The sequence below is a fragment of the Panthera uncia genome (assembly GCF_023721935.1).
Source record: "Panthera uncia isolate 11264 chromosome D3 unlocalized genomic scaffold, Puncia_PCG_1.0 HiC_scaffold_8, whole genome shotgun sequence".
Classification (NCBI taxonomy): Eukaryota; Metazoa; Chordata; class Mammalia; order Carnivora; family Felidae; genus Panthera; species Panthera uncia.
The window spans coordinates 1,585,283-1,602,364 of record NW_026057586.1 but is presented as its reverse complement, the minus strand read 5'-3'; the positions used below and the strand labels follow the sequence as shown (position 1 = coordinate 1,602,364).

Below are 17,082 nucleotides of genomic sequence, written 5' to 3'. Positions count from 1 at the left end.
CATGGATTTATTTTATAGATTTATCAGTAAAATTAAACCAAATAGTCAATCAATAAATAAACACTTTAGTTACATAATTTTAGTTGCTTTTATCATTTCCAAACTCTGAAAGGCGTTCCTGTTTGGATGCTACATTTCACGGTCACGTACTTTTATACAAGACCCTGTTCTAACAATATATTTAAAAGAAAGCACCCTGGACTTCTGTTTTCAGTTAGGATCTAGAAAGATAACGGGCAGCTGCTTCCACTCAAACCATGAGAATAATTTGGATAATCTACAAAACCATCGTTTTCAACACCCATCAAAGAACTAAAGATGCTAGAAAACCACATAGGTTTTAAGCTAGGAATTAATTAGTTCTTTCTCAGCCAGAAAATAGCCACATCTTCCTTCCCTTCTTGGAGAGCGACAGGAGGAAGGAGAACCCACCCTGTTTAGGGAATAAAGAGAAGCTAGTGACATTACGAAGGACTTTTATTGGCCATAGATAGGCTGGCAGGAAAGCTTAAAATCCTGGTGCCCCTGAACTAACTGCTTTGCAAAATTAGAAGTGTGCTGCACAGAGAGATCACCCCGGGTGCAGAAAGGCTCCCCAGCAACCTGAAACTCTGCCATCGAACCGCACAACGTTAGACAAAAGCTGCTGGGATTCAGGACAGCAATCAGACTGCAAGGATCAGACGAGGTCTGAGATCTTGCAGCGCTTAGATCTCAAGGTGGATAAATTCTTGATCCTTCCTTCCAGACTTCGGAAGCCAGCGTTGACCAAAATCTAACTGAAGCTGCAACAAAGACAATTAGTGATTTCAACGGCAGGTTGGGCACACGCGTGCCCCACGGCACCAGCCTCCCAGGGAAAGGCATACTGCTTTCTGGGTAAACATATCTTATCATAATCTCTACTGTCGCTTTATAGACAATGCGGGCACACCTTGAAAAATTAAAAGGCAAATGTAGAAGCAAGAAAATGTTACCCATGGTCAGGAGAGGAAACAGTCAATAGGAGAAGACAGAGAAATCCCAAGACAGCATCCTAAGGTACGGGCTTGAAACACTACGAAAGAGCGGAGGCCGTGGACAAAGTGTGAGATGAGGAAGTTCACCGGGGGGATTAAAACTATATTTTAAAAATAAATTTAGGGGCGCCTGCGTGGCTCAGTCAGTTAAGCATCTGACTCCTGATTTCGGCTCAGGTCATGATCTTACGGTTGATGAGTCTGAGCCCCGAGTTGGGCTCTGTGCTGACAGCTCAGACCCAGCTTAGGACGCTCTCTCCCTCTCCCTCCCTCTCTCTCCCTCTCTCTCTCTGCCCCTCTCCTGCTCGTGCTCATGCATGCCCTCTCTCTCAAAATAAATTAATAAACATTAAGTATGATCAGTAAATTTAGAAGACAGAACATTACAAATTATCCAGACCAAAACACAAAGAAGAAACATCATCATCAAGGTAATGATAGGAAAAACAGTGACGGTAAGAGCAGGGCTGAAATCCTGTACTTTGTGAGCCAATATCGCCTGAACACAGGTCTAATTGGAGACCCGGGAGGAGAGGTGCGAATAAGGCAGAAGAAATATGTAAAAAGAGAGTGGTGATCACTGTTTTTAACACTGATGAAGGAAATCAACCCACTGATCCAGAAAATCAATCAAACTCAATCAATACAAATGCAAAAACAAAAACAAAGCCTCCACCTCGACATATCATCTTCAAACTACTGAAAAACAGAAAAATACACTGAAAAGCAAAGTATAATACAAAAGGAAACTGATTTCCCATCAGAAAAAAAATAAATAAAAGGAAAACAGAATTCTACATCCAGTGAAAATCTTCTTCAAAAAATGAGTTTTGGGAGTGCCTCGGTGGCTCAGTCAGTTAAGCATCTGACTCAGGATTTTGGCTCGGGTCATGATCTCACAGTTCATGGGTTTGAGCCCCGTGTCGGGCTCTGCACTGACAGGGTGCAGTCTGCTTGGGATTTTCTCTCGCCCTCTCTCTCTGTCCCTCCCCTGCTCATGCTCTCTCTCTCTCTCTCTCTCTCAAAAATAAATAAACACTTCTAAAAAATGATTTTTTTCAGGTGGCCAGCACACCTGTCTTCATGAAAAAGCTCACGGAAGTTCTTCCAGTGGAAGGAAACAGTGGCAGATCCACAGGAAGAAGCAGGGGCCTGAGAACTGCAAGTAGAGGAGTGTTTTCCTTTTATTCTCTTAATTTCATTGTCACATGATCCTGAAACAACAGTTCACATTCTCTGTAAAGTGGTACAATTATAACTCTAGACAGATAATGAGAAGTAAGAGACATATACTGTAACCTATAGACAAATAGGTAGGAAAGGAACATCAAGACATAGATTGAAGAACCCAGAATAAGAATTAAAATGGGGGCGCCTGGGTGGCGCAGTCGGTTAAGCGTCCGACTTCAGCCGGGTCACGATCTCGCGGTCCGTGAGTTCGAGCCCCGCGTCGGGCTCCGGGCTGACGGCTCGGAGCCTGGAGCCTGTTTCCGATTCTGTGTCTCCCTCTCTCTCTGCCCCTCCCCCGTTCATGCTCTGTCTCTCTCTGTCCCAAAAATAAATAAAAAACGTTGAAAAAAAATTAAAAAAAAAAAGAATTAAAACAGACTACTACAAATCTTCACTTATTCCGAAGGGACAGGAAAAATGAAGCAAAGAAACACAAACCTGGGTGGCACTGAGAGAAAAGCAAATACAGTAATAAACCTAAGTCAAACTGTACTGCGGGAAATGTGAATGGAAGGCGTAGAGGCAGTCGAGGACAATTTGGGTGAAATGTCAGAAAATACTCACACGAGGGTGGCGTTTTTGCCCTCTGACTTCAGTCTTTACGTTTAGGTCGGGTTTACCCCCAGTACAGTCTTGCTGGCTTTCACATTTAGATTTGCCATTGTCAAATTATCTGGTGTGTGTGCGTCGGGGGGGGGGGGTGCTGGTGGTCCCCCTCGTGACCACCCAGCTCCCCCAGAGCCGATGATCGTCAGAGATCCTCCCCGGACCACACAGCCAGGTGTCCATCACGCAGAGCCCCACGCGCGTGCATCTGCTGCAGACACCAGCCCAATGTCACGGGCCCGTCTTGTCTTGAAGGTCAGCATAGTACTCCTGCCATAAAGTCCATGATTTTACGCTACCTGGTGGAGTAACGGCTCATATTTCGGTTCTCTTTTTCGACATTGAAATGTTTTCTTCTATTTCGATATCCCTTCAAGAATTCCAAGTGATCCTGTGTTGGCTCATTTGACCACACATTTACCATCACGTTGCCAGTTTTTTACAAAAACGTCTTGGAACATTGGTTCGAACTGCGTTTAACGTACAGTCGAATTTGCGAAACACTGACATCTCCAAAATATTGCGTATTAGAGTCCACGAACAGGGAACGTCTTCTATTTACTCGGCCTTCTTTAATTTCTCTCAGGAATGTTTCAAATTTCTCAGTGTACGTGTTTTTCACAACTTTTGTTAGATTTATTTTAAGCATCTTACTTTTTTAAAAAATTAACATTTTACATAATATTGTTTTTAAATCTCCTTTTCTACTTGGATGTTGCTAGCGTTATAGAAATATAATTGAATTTCATATGTTGACCTTGTATTCAGAAAGCTTTTTTATTTTACTTACCATTTCTACGTGAGTTTGTTGGTTTCTTCGTATTTTTTTTACATTTTTTTAATGTTTTAATTACTTTTGAGACAGAGAAAGGGAGTAGGGGAGGGACATAAAAGGAGAGGAACAGAAGATCTGAAGCGAGCTCTGCACTGACACCAGCGAGCCCAACACAGGGCTCAAACTGACGAACTGTGAGATCATGACCTGAGTGGAACTTGGACACTTAACCAACCGAGCCACCCAGGCGCCCCAGTTTTTCTGTGTTTTCTAGGTACACAATTATGGTACTTGAGGGAAAAGATGGTTTTATTTCTTCTTTTCCAATGTCAATATCTTTTGCTTTCTTCCCCTTCCCCTGACACTTGCTAGGACACTGAATATGATGTCGCAAGTAAAAGGGAATGGTGGGTATTGCAGTGGGCTTTGGAGGATTCTGGACTGCAGGATGAAAGTTCTAGATACTTCACCACTATGATTGTAGCAGTAGGTATTTTGTACATAACGTTTACTGGTTTAGGAAAGCATTTTTCTATTCCTGGTTTTCTGAGTGTTTATCATGAACAGGTGCAGAATTTATAAAACAATTTTGGGCATCTGATGAGACTACCGTATGCATTTTCTTCTTTATCCTTTCAATGGAATGATTTGCTTTATTTAAAATTTAAATAAACCTTGCCTTCTTGTAAATATCTTCTTTTGTTGTGGCACATTATCTTTTCATATATTTCACATTGTATTTCCTGGTATTTTGTTTAAGATGTTGGCATCTATTGTCATAAGAGATACTGGTCTGTAATTTTTCTTCATTTAATGTTTTTTGTCAAGTTTCTCCAAAGAGGTCAGGAAAGCAAGGACATCTCTTACCACTTCTATTTGACATTGAACCTGACAGTTCACCCAGAGAAACAGGCAAGAAAAGACATATGGATTGGAAAGGAAAGAATAAAACCTTATTACTTGCAGCTGACATGAATCTTCAAAGAAAAAACCCAAAACTCCACCTGAATTAATTTGTGATGGGTCTAAACACAAGACATAGACCCATAGATTTTCATGAACTTGAGGAGGATAAATATTTCTTATGCAGGAACAAGCAAGCACCAATTATAAAGGGAAAAATTCAATTTAATGAAAAGACACTCCTAAGGAAAATGAATAAACAAACCACAGATTGGGGAAAATATTGAAAAACATGCATTTCACTGAGTATACTTTTATTGAGGATATGTAAAGCTACTCAATCAGAAATAGGGGAAAAACAACCTAATTTTTCAAAACGAGCAATAAAAGTCCATCAGAGAAGGAGATCTGAGAATGTCCAATAAGCCTGTGGAATACAGTCAGTGCTAGGATGGGGAAAAACGCGATATAACAGAGTTTGCTGAGGATGTGTGTTACGGGCTGAACTGTGTTTCATATATTCCTGTGTTGAAGTCTTAACCCCAGGACTTCAGAATGTGACTGTATTTGGAGGTGACACCTCTAAAGAGGTGACTAAGTTAAAATGAGGTCATTAGGGTGGCCCTCACGCATGGGGCTAGTGTTCTAAGAAGGGGACATCTGCACACTCAGAGACACCAGGGACATTCACACACAGAGGTTGACCAGCGAGGAGACCGGCATCTGCAAGCCAAGGAGAGATCCCTCAGGTGGACACACCCATGGACACCTTGACCTTGGACGCCCAGCCTCCAGAACTGTGGGAAAATAAGTCCATTGTCTCAGTTGCCAGTCTGGTAGTTTGTCATGGTAACGGGAGTGGCCTCAGACCCGGTGGGACAACGGGAGCCCTGTGTGTGCTGGGGGTCACGGCCACTGGGGGAGACTGTTCAGCTGTTGTTGGTAAAGCCAAGCATCCAGCCTGTGACCAGCAAACCCACGCTTAGGAGATGCACTTACCCAAGGTAGGGCCACCTTGGGTCAGAACTTGCTCATCAGACGTAACTTGCTTTGAGCAGAGGGAACACGTAGGAATAATCACATAGGCAGCTGGATGTCTTTGAACCCCGCTAAACGCCCCCTGTCATCACACTCTTACTTGTCAGAAACACAGATTGCTAGAAGTGCGCGGGCTGGTGAACGTGTGACAAACCACCTTTTGCTTTCCAAAGGACAGTGTTAGCAGTCACATCCTTTGACACCTGGGAGTAAGGAGAATCTCGCTTTATTCACTGTTGAATTCCAATGCTTTGTACATCATTGTGCTAGTATATGGCGATTAATGTATGTAGTAATTTCCTTAGAGCCTGGCACACTCTACTGTTTATAGATGAGAGAAACCACGGAGAACGACAATTCCTGAAAACGGCACCAAACCAGGGTCCCAGCTCGAGGCTTCCGCTCGGCGGGGCCAATCACTTCCCCTCTCTGGAGCCCCGAGGTCCTCAAAACATTGGGATTACCTGGGGGGCTTTCATAGGGATTCTCAGAGGGGATGTCTGGTCCCTTGTCTTAAGGAGAAAGAAATGATTTCAAACGAAAGCGGACGACCAGCCTGAACTGCTGGGGATGCCAGGCCTTGGTGACAATCACTGGGGAGATTTGTGTAAAAAACTGCATCTAGGGGGGCTGCCGGGAATCCCAAAATATGCTAGAAATTGCCCCTGCGTCTTTCTAAGCACATCGCTCCCTTGAAGAACACAGGGGCCGTGCGACCAGTACCTGTTTGCTAGTGAGTCTCAAATCCCCCATCTTTTGAAAGGAGCACAGTGATAATTATGAGGAAGGCTTCCTTCCATCGCCTCCCGGCCTCCTCTGCCTTCTGACCTTGAAGGGGGCGACGCTGCTTACGGACCCTTGTGTCTTAAAGACCCTACAGGGAAATCCCAAATGTGCCTAGAAAACCCTCACTTAGAGCAGCTGTCTGGTTTTTGCCTTTATTGGGTCACGTGATTCCAGAGGAGCCTGTCCCCCGCTGCGCCCGCGCCACATTGATCCCTCAGCCGGGTCCCTGGACACCAGGTGGCCCACGAGCCGCGTCCCCGGCCCCAGACTGTGCTGGGGGCAGAGCAGCGGGAGCCCAGGCCACGTTAGCTCTAGCGCGTGCAGTCTGGGCATCTCAGGCCCCAGCCTGTGGCGGAGATCAATGCAGCAGCGGGGGCCTTCATTTTGTCTGTGATGCTTTTGAACATTAGCAACAGTAAGGGTGGACTGAAGAGAAAGAACAAATCCTGGTCCCACACAAGGGGAGAGACTGACACTTCGGAAGCTAGGGACTGAGCGTTGGCTCCTGGCATCTAGATCCCTGCCCTCCGTCCGGGCCTCGCGCCTTCGCCCCAGACGCCTTGAGCCAAAGAGAAGATTGCTGGAAGCTGACTCATAGTTTTTCGTGTCATAAATGCCCCACACCAAGGGATGGCGGTGGCTTTAGCATCCACGGAGAATGCTAAGCAATTTCTTAGAACCTTGTCTGAGATGCTCCTGGTTGCTACGACAGCACAGAGTGTTCTGAAATCAAAAGGCATCGCCTCAGTGGAACGAGAGCGTGCACAAGCCTTGGGAGGGTGTGTGTGTGTGTGTGTGTGTGTGTGTGTGTGCTTAATCAGTTTCTGCACATCTGTCTTTACACAGTTGGACTCCTTCACAAAAGTCACCCTAACTACCTTAACATATGTAGAACCAAATTAAAATTACTTTATCAATCTTGCATTTTCAGCTTTCCCATCTTTTGGGTTATTTTCCATGCATGTGTTTCATTATTTCAGTAGACTTGTCTCATCTGCCTAGCTGAGAGAAAGAAGCCAGGAGAAGCCCCGTTAAATTGGGGTTGGGGTGGGGAGTGGGGAGAGGGGAAGGGAAATTATAATCTGTACGCATCTCAGTCTTCTGTCCCTACTCTGATCCGAAAGCCCCGCAGAATTTCCATGGTCAACTATTTTTCTTCCTCTTTAATATTGAACAATATGTTTTTCTCCAGATTGTCTCCTTCCTGCAGATTTCTTTTTGCGTTAAAGTGAGATTTGGGGGATAGTATAAGAAGAACACTTTTTGGTGCGTAACAGTCACCTTGTCAAAGCAGTGACACGGCCCCCAAGTGACTTTGTAGCCCTTTTCGTGCAGATGCTCTTGTAGAACTTGCTTTAAACAGTCAGGAAGAGCTACGTGGCACTCACTCAGTGACAGGCGGTCCCGTCCGAGCGAGCCGTGGCGAGACGGCAGAATCCAAAGGATGTAGAAGGAATGTGATCCTCGAAAATATAAAAGACAAGTAACACGGAAGTTAAAATAAACGCCCAGCTAACTAAGGATACAAACTTGTCTCGCAAGTTTTTTCTGATTAATTTACCACGTCCTACGCATCCTGTCATTTGTGATCTAGAAATTAGCCATGGTTTTCTTTTAAATTTTTCTTTCCAATGTCACATTCGAGGATAAGTGTTCTGCTCCCATTGTGCCTGCCACAATATAAAAAACTATGTGGGCATCGGTTAAGACACAAAGAAGCGACAGAGGTCTGTCCGTCCGTGACCATGTGATAGTCATGACCGGCGTCCCTCCCGTGTGGGTTTTCTCCACGGGACACGGAGTCTCTGGATCTTTCAGAGCACGTGCTCACATGTTCCAAAAACGTGGCTAGTGGGGGCAGAGTTAACCCCTTCCGGAGACTGAATAATCACTTTTAAGACCTCAAATCGAAAGAATCAGTAGGAGGTAAAAAGTAAGAAGGAATACTATTTTCCTGTTGGAGACGTTTGTTTTCATTCGGTAGTAAACGCCTTGGAACCCGTCACCCCAGCAGTGTCAGGAAAAGGCGATGCTGTTTCGTGTTTCTGTTAGTGCAAGACGATCGTTCACCTTGATTCCGGTACAATAAGCCTTGGCCGGGGACGCTGCCGGATGGAGGTGCGCCGTGTGGGGCGCTCACGGTGGACACGCGCGGCTTCCTGTCTGGCCTCCTGTGGGTCAGCCCTCCGATGTCCGGCTTGCTCAGCTCCGGCGACGCAAGTCTCGTTTACGCGGCCAAGTCTCGCTTCCGCGGCCTGGTGGAGCCGAGCAGGGAGGTGTCTGGGCGAGCCGGCCGGTGGGATCCGGGAATTGGCTAGCTGGCGCCCACGTCGTTTCCAGCGTGACTCTGCCAACTGCCATCCTTCCGAGCCGAGCCAAAGGGCTCTCAAGGCCCCATCCTCAGCAACAAGTACTATCGTCAGACTTTTTAACTTTTGCCAATCTGGTGGGTGCAAATGGTATCTCATTATTGTTTTCATTTGCATTTCTCAGATTACTAATGAGGTTAAGCATCTGTTCATGTGTTTATTTGCCATATTTTTTCCTCTGCTGTGAACCTATTAGGTTGTTTGCCGTTTTATTACTGATTTGGCGAAGTTTTGTTTTTTTTTTTTTAATATATTTCGATGATTAATCCTTTGTTAGTTAAATGTGTTACAAATCTGTACTCCCAGTTTATGGCTTGTCTCCTCACTGTTTTCCTTGTGTATTTTGAGACACGGGAGCTCTTAATTTAATGTGGTTGAATTTCTAGCTTTGTTTTCTGCGTGTGTGTGTGTGTGTGTGTGTTTCCTTCAAGGTTTGTTTTCTGTCTCCAGCTTAACACCTTTTTCCCCCCATCTCAAGGTTGGAAAATTATTGTACTGGTTTTTCTCGTGAGAGTTTTGTGACTCATGCCGATGTTCTCAGTACACGACTAGAATTGGCTGGAGATTGCCGACGGGGTGGGCTGCGAGACAATTTCACTTCCGTCTGGATAAGCAGTTTGCTAACACCGATGATGAAATAGTCCGCTTCCACTCACGCCCTGTCATGTGCCAAGTGCACTTTTCCAAGAGGTGACAGCATTTCTTTTATAGACGTGGACAGTGAGCATTTGTCAGAGATGCAGTAAATCTTTAATGAGGGAGCCAGTAAAACACAGAACTGGTTCAGAGGAAGGTGTCAGGGTAAACTTAGTGATGCCAGGGTCACATGATTAAGTTAGGCGCACAACTGGTCACCGTGTCTCAGGGCGGGACAGCCTTCGCCTCCGGAGTCCTCTCCTCTCCTGGGCAGATATCCCTGCCATTCCTTTGAGGCAAAATCATCTGTGTCATATCAGTTTTCGACCGGTGAACGTGTCACGTGATCGGGTCTGCGTCCTCATCGATGAGAAACGGTAAGTCAAGCGAAACCCCATTCCCCCTGGAGCTCCTGAGGCCGACGCTTAGACCTCTCTGGGGACCAGGGTTTGTCCGACTGGAGGGAGCCTGGAGTCACAGCGCGGACCCGTGGCCGTGCAGTGTCCCTGGTTCTGCACGAGGCCCGGGAATCTGCATTTTCACGGGCTCCCGGGCGAGGCTGAACCTGCCCACCGAGGGAGCGCGTCTTGATAACCACGGGCTGGTACGACCTTGAGGAGACACGCAGGCTCTGGGCTCCAACATCCAGAGGGTATTTCTGTGTTTTATTCGGTCCCCTGGCCCGCTGTCTGGCGCCGAGCTCAAGCGAGGTGCCCGGTGGCCCCTGCACCTGCTCGTGCTGGGCGGCTGTGAGAGGAACTTGGTTATTCTTCAAGAATATAGACTCTAGTCTATAGACTCTAGAACCGCTTGTGAGAGTCTTGTTGGTGGTGAGAGCAGGACACGAGAATTTACACACATGTGGGAGGAGCTGACATCTTTTTTTTCTCAGTGTCCTGATTTCTCAACAAGGCAGCGTCTTCACATATTTAATTCTTTGTTCATATCCTTCAGCCAAGCTCTGTGATGTTCTCCACAGTTTTGCCCATATTTTGCTGGGTTTATATTCCAAGGCATTTTGTTTGGTTTTTTTAAAGGGCACCTCTGCATATGACACTTCCACCTAAAGGCTTATTCCATTTCTACTTATTGGGAGAGCCAGATTATTCAAATTCACCTTGAATTTTGACTTTCAGCTTCTTACTTTTTTTTAACATAATTTTCCACTGTTGCTCTCTTCATTTCTCTCCCCCGTCTCTCTCCTAGTAATTTGGAAGTTAGGCACTCTATTTCTTTTTTTTAAGAGCAATTCCAAAAATTTCGCCAAGACTTTTGAACATTCTGAAGACTACCGTTATTTTACTCCACTATCCTTTTCAACAGTCTGAGAACCCTATATTCTCAACAGTATTTGCTGTTGTTAATATAAATTTAATTTCTATACAGTTTTGTAACCAGACAAATTAAATATTTTTACTGTCATTTTATATCGCCAAACTATATTAGACATGCCCACATAACTGCCATAGTTTTTAACTCACTTTGCTTATATTTGAGACATGGCTTTGGTCTTCCTGAAGGACATCCTTAGAAGCTTCCTTTGTGAGCTTTTGCTATTAGTAAACTCTCTTCAGTTTATATTTGGCTGAGAATGTTTTGATTTTACCCTTTTTATAGAGAAATACTTTCATAGTTAGAAAATTCTAAGTTGATAGATTTTTTGTGAGCAGTTGCAAAATGTCTTTGATAGAATGTATTTCCTTTTTATTTATCCCTATGAGGTGGTATTGGGCCTCTCAAATGTGAGAATTTTTGTCTTTTATCAATTCATTTCTTAAAGGTTTTTGATTTTTGAGAGAGACAGAGAGAGCACAAGTTGGGGGAAGGGGCAGAGAGAGAGGGAGACACAGAATCAGAAGCAGGATCCAGGTCCCAAGCCGTCAGCGCAGAGCCCGACACAGGGCTCGAACTCATGAACCACGAGATGGTGACCTAAGCCAAAGTCAGACACTTAACCCACTGAGCCACCCAGTGTCAGTGTTGTGGGTTTGGGTCTTTCTAATAGATGTACCTGGTGTGCCCTTGTCGTAATGTGCAAATCCCCGACAGCATACGGTGTGGGGCATCATGTGGCACGCTTTCTTGCCGTCCGTATATCTTCTCTGGTGAGGCGTTCGGGTCTCTGGCCTGCTTTCTAGGTAGGTTCTTTCTTTTCTTAGTGTTGAGTTTTAAGAGTGCTTTATATATTCTGGATATCAGTCCTTTATCAGATGTGTCTTCTGCAAATATTTTCTTCCAGTCTGGGGCTTGTCTGTCCATTTCCTTAAGTGTCTTTCACATAGCGGAAGTTTTTTTTCATTTTAATTAAATGAACTTATTATTACTTTCATAGACCATGCCTTCAGGGTTGCATCTGAAAAGTCGCAGGCGAACCCAAGGCCATCTGTACGATCTCCCGTGTTCTGTGCTAAGATTTTACAGCTCTGCGTTTTGCATTTAGGTCCATAATCCGTTCCCCATCAATTTCTGTGAAGGGGGTAAGGTCTGTGTCTAGATTCTTTTGTTTGCATGTGGACATCCAGTAGTTCAGCACCAGTTGTTACAAAGACGACCTTTTCTCCATTGTGTTGCCTTTTCCCCTTTGCGGAAGATCAGTAGGCTGTGTGCAAGTGGGTCTATCTCTAGGCTCTATCCCGCCACGTGGACGGATCTTTGTGGTTGTTCCTGCCAATTTTTGCTCAATCTTGTCATATTTTTTTTTTAAATCAAGCTCACGTTTCTTAAATGCTTTCTGTGGAAATTCTTTGAAGCCTAACTTTAGGGTGTTTCCCTCAGTAAAGACTTGTGTTTGATTCTACAAGTTGGAATAGAGGACCCTTTGTATGGAAATTTCTAGCTAGGGGCATTCAGGGCCACTCTGCTCGAGGCATGAGGGACAGCTTCGAAATGGTAATTTTCAGGAGATACTTTTTTTAGTCTCTTCGCATGAAGCCAAGACCAACAATGATTTTGCTTACTGCCATGTCCTATGGGTCAGGTATAGAGTCAGCCTGTCAGATAAAACACAGGATACCCATTTAATTTGGATTCCAGATAAACAATGAGTAAATTTTCAATATGCGTATCTTACAAGACATGTTTACATTAAAAATTATTCCTTTCTCTGAAACCCACATTGAACTGGGCATTCTACAATTTATCACTAAGTCGGGTAGCTCTGGTTAGTGCAGCGCTCTAACTTTTAACTTTAAAAGCTCTGCTTTTACAGCAGAGTTCATCTGCTCACTGGGGGTGTTCCAGGTCCAGACAGTTAGGTTCTGGATCCATTTTAAGTAAACTTTTGTATCTGGTGTTGGGTGAGGTACAACTTCGTTCTTTTGCTTATGGATACCCAATTTTCCCAAGACTGTTGATTGAAGAGATTGTCCTTTCCCTACCAAATGGTCTCGAAACCCTTGTTGAAAGTTTTTGGATCATATATGGTGGGATTTGTTCCTGGGCTAATTTATTCCTTGGGTGTATGTGTCTATCTTTCTGCCACAACCACACTGTTTTGATTTATGTAGCTTTGTAATAAGTTTTGAAATCAAGACATGGGAGCCCCAACCTGTTCTTCTTTTTTGAGATTGTTTGACTTACCCTACCCACATTAAGCCCACAAAGGGGAAAAAAAATTAAAAAATAAAAAAAGCCCTTTGGATTTTAATAAGAATTGCATTAAATATGTAGATCACTGTGAGCAGTACTGAGATTCAGACAATTTAAGTCTTCTAATCCAGGAGCTGAGGGTGTCTCGCTAGGTCTTTGTGTGTTCTTTGATGTCTTTCACCAATTTTCAGTATACAGATCTTTCACCTCCATGGTTAAGTTAATTCCTAAGTCTTTTATTCTTTTTCATATTATTGTAAATGGAATTATTTTCTTTTTTTTTTTTTTTATATGGAATGCTTCACGAATTTGCGTGTCATCCTTGCGCAGGGGCCATGCTAATCTTCTCTGTATCGTTCCAATTTTAGTATATGTGCTGCCGAAGCGAGCACTGGAATTATTTTCTTAATTCCCTTTTTGGATTGTTCATTGTCAGTGTGTAGAATGCAACTGATTTTTTGTGTGAATTTCATGTCTCACAACTCACCGGGGTATGCTCATCACCCCATCAGATGTGTATGTAACTTTTAAGATTTTCTACGTGAAAGATCATTTGATCTGCAAGCCTAGATAATTTTACTTGAACCCATACATTTTGTAATGTACAGAATTTAATATTTTTTAGAAAAAAAGAAATAATAATCTAATTGAAATAAAGAATTCCCGCCTCACATTTTGAACAATGGAGAGAATGAAGACTGACATTATAATCTATCTTGAAACCAATATCCAGGAGATGGGATTATATTTATTACCACAATGTGGGACACTGCCGAAGTTCTCAAGTTTTGTTATCAACAACAAGAAGAAAAACAAAACAAAACAAATCTAAAGGAAATGTGTATTCATTTTGGGAAGCTAGAAAAAGAAAATCAAAACAAACCAAAAGAACCTAGGAAGTGAGAGTGATAAAGATGATAAAAATGAAATCAATAGAGATTAAACTAATAAGATAGGAAACAAAATTGATAAAAAGGTACATTTTCTACGAGGTGCCCTTTCATCAGAATAGAAATATAATTAAAATGTACGAGAACCCAAGTACAGAGCAAATGTGCAATCCTAAGGGCATAGAAATGTAATGAACACACAGAAGAGTAAAAACAATGAGTAGTAAATATTAGCTATAACTCCAGGAAAATAACTGATGAAACATAAAGAAGGTAAATAATCTTCTGGTAAAACACACATGATAAAAAGGACCCAAGAAGAATTAGAAAATGTGAGCACACTGCTATCAAAGAAAAAATTGAAAAGATATTAAAGATCAGACTTAAAAGAGATAAAATGTAAAATCGTTTCAGGTTTTAACATTTAAATAGTCAATAAATCCAGTGTTATTTAAGCTATTCAAGAACAGAAGCAAAAAAACATAAAATATTCCCTAGACCATTTTACTAAAACAGAACAAATTATTACCAAACCTGATAAATACAAAAAAAATAGAAATTAGAGGCTAATATTAAATATGAATATAGCTGCATAAAATATTAGTAATTGAAATCTACAAGTAAAACTGACCAAAAAATAAGTAATTAGGATCAAGTAATATTTAATTCTAGGAATGCAGAAACAGTTAAAAATCAGGAAAAATAACAAAATAACTCACGAGACCCACAAATTAAAGATCGAAACCTCAGCATGGGTGATCATAAACACCGCAAACATGTGGTAAATGTGAAAGTCATTCCTGATTACGGGGAGAAAACCTATGCAAAAAACAGTAATAAGAAGGAAACTATTTAAAAATATAAAGTACGTTCACTAAAAAACCAATGGAAAAAGACAGTTTTAAATACTGATCTGTCGAAGTCACTTACATTAAAATCAAGAGCAGTAGAGAAGTGCTTCTTACTGGTGGCTCTACTTAATGCAATATCATAAGTAAATAAATAGCTGAAAGATGATTATATAAATAGAAAATCCAAGAACAATCTGAATTTTAAAAAGTAATGAAAAACATTGGATACATAACTTGATTCATGGTAACTATGCAGAAATCATTATAGATGCAGTCACTGAAAATTTTATACATACATTTATTAAAGTACATTTAAAATTGGTAAAAAAAATAATCTCAAATAATTTAAACAATAAAGGTCATCATGTCTTCTTAGGCTTATCTTGGCTGTAACAGTTTCCCAGAATTTCCTCTTTTTTTTTTTTTTTTTTATGAACTTGACAGTTTTGTAGATGATGGATGAGGCATTTTATAGAATGACTTTCAGTTGGGATTTTTCTTAAAATTTCTTAATAACGTTTTGAGAGACACAAATTTTAATAATTTTTGAGAGACACAGAGACACAGAGCGTGGGCGGAGGAGAAGCAGAGAGAGAGGGAGACACAGAATCCGCAGCAGGCTCCAGGCTCCGAGTCGTCAGCACAGAGCCGGATACAGGCTTGAACTCACTCAGGGACCACAAGATCGTCACCTGAGCCGGAGTCAAACACTTAACCGACCGAGCCACCCAGGCGCCTTATACTTTCGCTTATAATCCAATGTCCCTCTATTACCCATCGCTCAACTCGTTCCAGCTTCGGGCACCGGGAACGTTTCCAGACGCGTCCTCTGCCCCATCGATATGCCCCTATCATCATGAGCTCTGCTTTCTGACACTCCAGGATGCTCCAGGATCCTCTCATATATCTCCTTCCTGGTTCTAGAATCAGCCATCTTTCCAAGAAGTTCTGGTTCTACGCTGGAGAAGGGTATCAGAAACTGCGATATGAGAGACACCTGATGTTGAGCGTTGGACTCTTGATTGCAGCTCAGGTCGTCATCCCACAGTTTGTGAGATCGAGCCCCGCGTCAGGCTCCACGCCAGGTGCTGAGCCTGCTTGGGGTTCTCTCTCTCTGTCCTTCCCCACACATGCTTGCACACACTGCCTCTCTCTCTCAAAAGAAATAAATGAACTTTAAGAAAAGAAAGAGAAAGAAACCGCAATCTGAGCTCCAGGTGGCCTAGAGGCTCTTGGAGCCCCTCAGCAGACAGAGCTGCAGACGGGCATGTGCACCAACCCGTGTCCCGTACGCACATCCACGAATATCTCTGTCCGTAACCATCTGCGTTGCCTATGGCTAAATCTAATCCAGAACCTGTGGATCGTTCTAGGCTTTGCTTCAGCCTCCACCACCCACTGACTTGACCGTCTGGTTCCGGAACGCACGTCAGAACCGCTACCCCAGAGCTCCACAGAAGCAAATCCACCAACAGCAGCTCACGGACACCTTCTGCTGCTAGTTCTACAGACCCGTGTCCACACTTGGCTAGGGCAGCACTGTTTCCTCCCCTCTCCAGTGAGGTCATGTCACGTAGCTTTACTACAGTTAAATTATTTGTGTCACGTGTTGCATTCCATCTGGGACCCTACACGATTTCTTAAAATTTTGCATAACATTCATGTTCACCCTGTGCTCTAGAGTTGGGTGGCTTTACAAATGCACAGTGTCAGGTATTCACATCACAAAATCTTCGAGAAGCGTTTCGTTGCCCTAAAATATCCCCCGGGCTTCCTCTAGGGGGCCCTCCCCCCTTCCACTTACCCCCTGGAAACACTGATTCCTTTTACCTTCTTCACAGTTGGGCCTTCCCCAGAATATCCTATAAATAGGATCATATGGTGTGGCTGCAGACTGGCTTCTTTCCCCTGAGTAACGTGCCTCTCTGATTCACCCACGACTTTTTGTGGCTCGCTAGCTCATTCCTTGTTATTGCTGAACAATTTTCCATCGTCTGGACGCATCCTAGTTGCTGACCCACTCACCTATTGGAGGACGTCGGGATTAATTCCAGTTTCGGGGCCATGCCGAATAAAGCCGCTCTACACATTCACATGAAGGATTTCTTTTGTGGACATAAAACTCGGAAACAACTGGGTCGACACGGTTAAGTGCAATCACTCGATCACATGGTAAAACTATGTTTATCTTTGTAAGAAACTGCGAAGCTGTCTCTCACAGCGGCTGCACCGTATTCCTTCCGTGCCATTCATGAGTGACACCCCATGTTGGTCTGTATCTTCACCGGCGACTGGTGCTGGCCATTTGTTGTTTGTTTATCGGAACCATTAACGTATGTGTAGCGGTATGTCAGTGTGATCATTTGTGAGTCCGTGATAGCAAGTGACGCC

General features: G+C 43.3%; 1 non-coding gene across 1 annotated transcript; it reads right to left on the bottom strand.

The window, feature by feature from the left end:
* Nucleotides 1–13,235: 13,235 nt before the first annotated feature.
* Nucleotides 13,236–13,342, bottom strand: LOC125914983 (U6 spliceosomal RNA). The gene has a single exon (XR_007455521.1). It is a non-coding gene; the product is annotated as a U6 spliceosomal RNA (small nuclear RNA).
* Nucleotides 13,343–17,082: the final 3,740 nt, after the last annotated feature.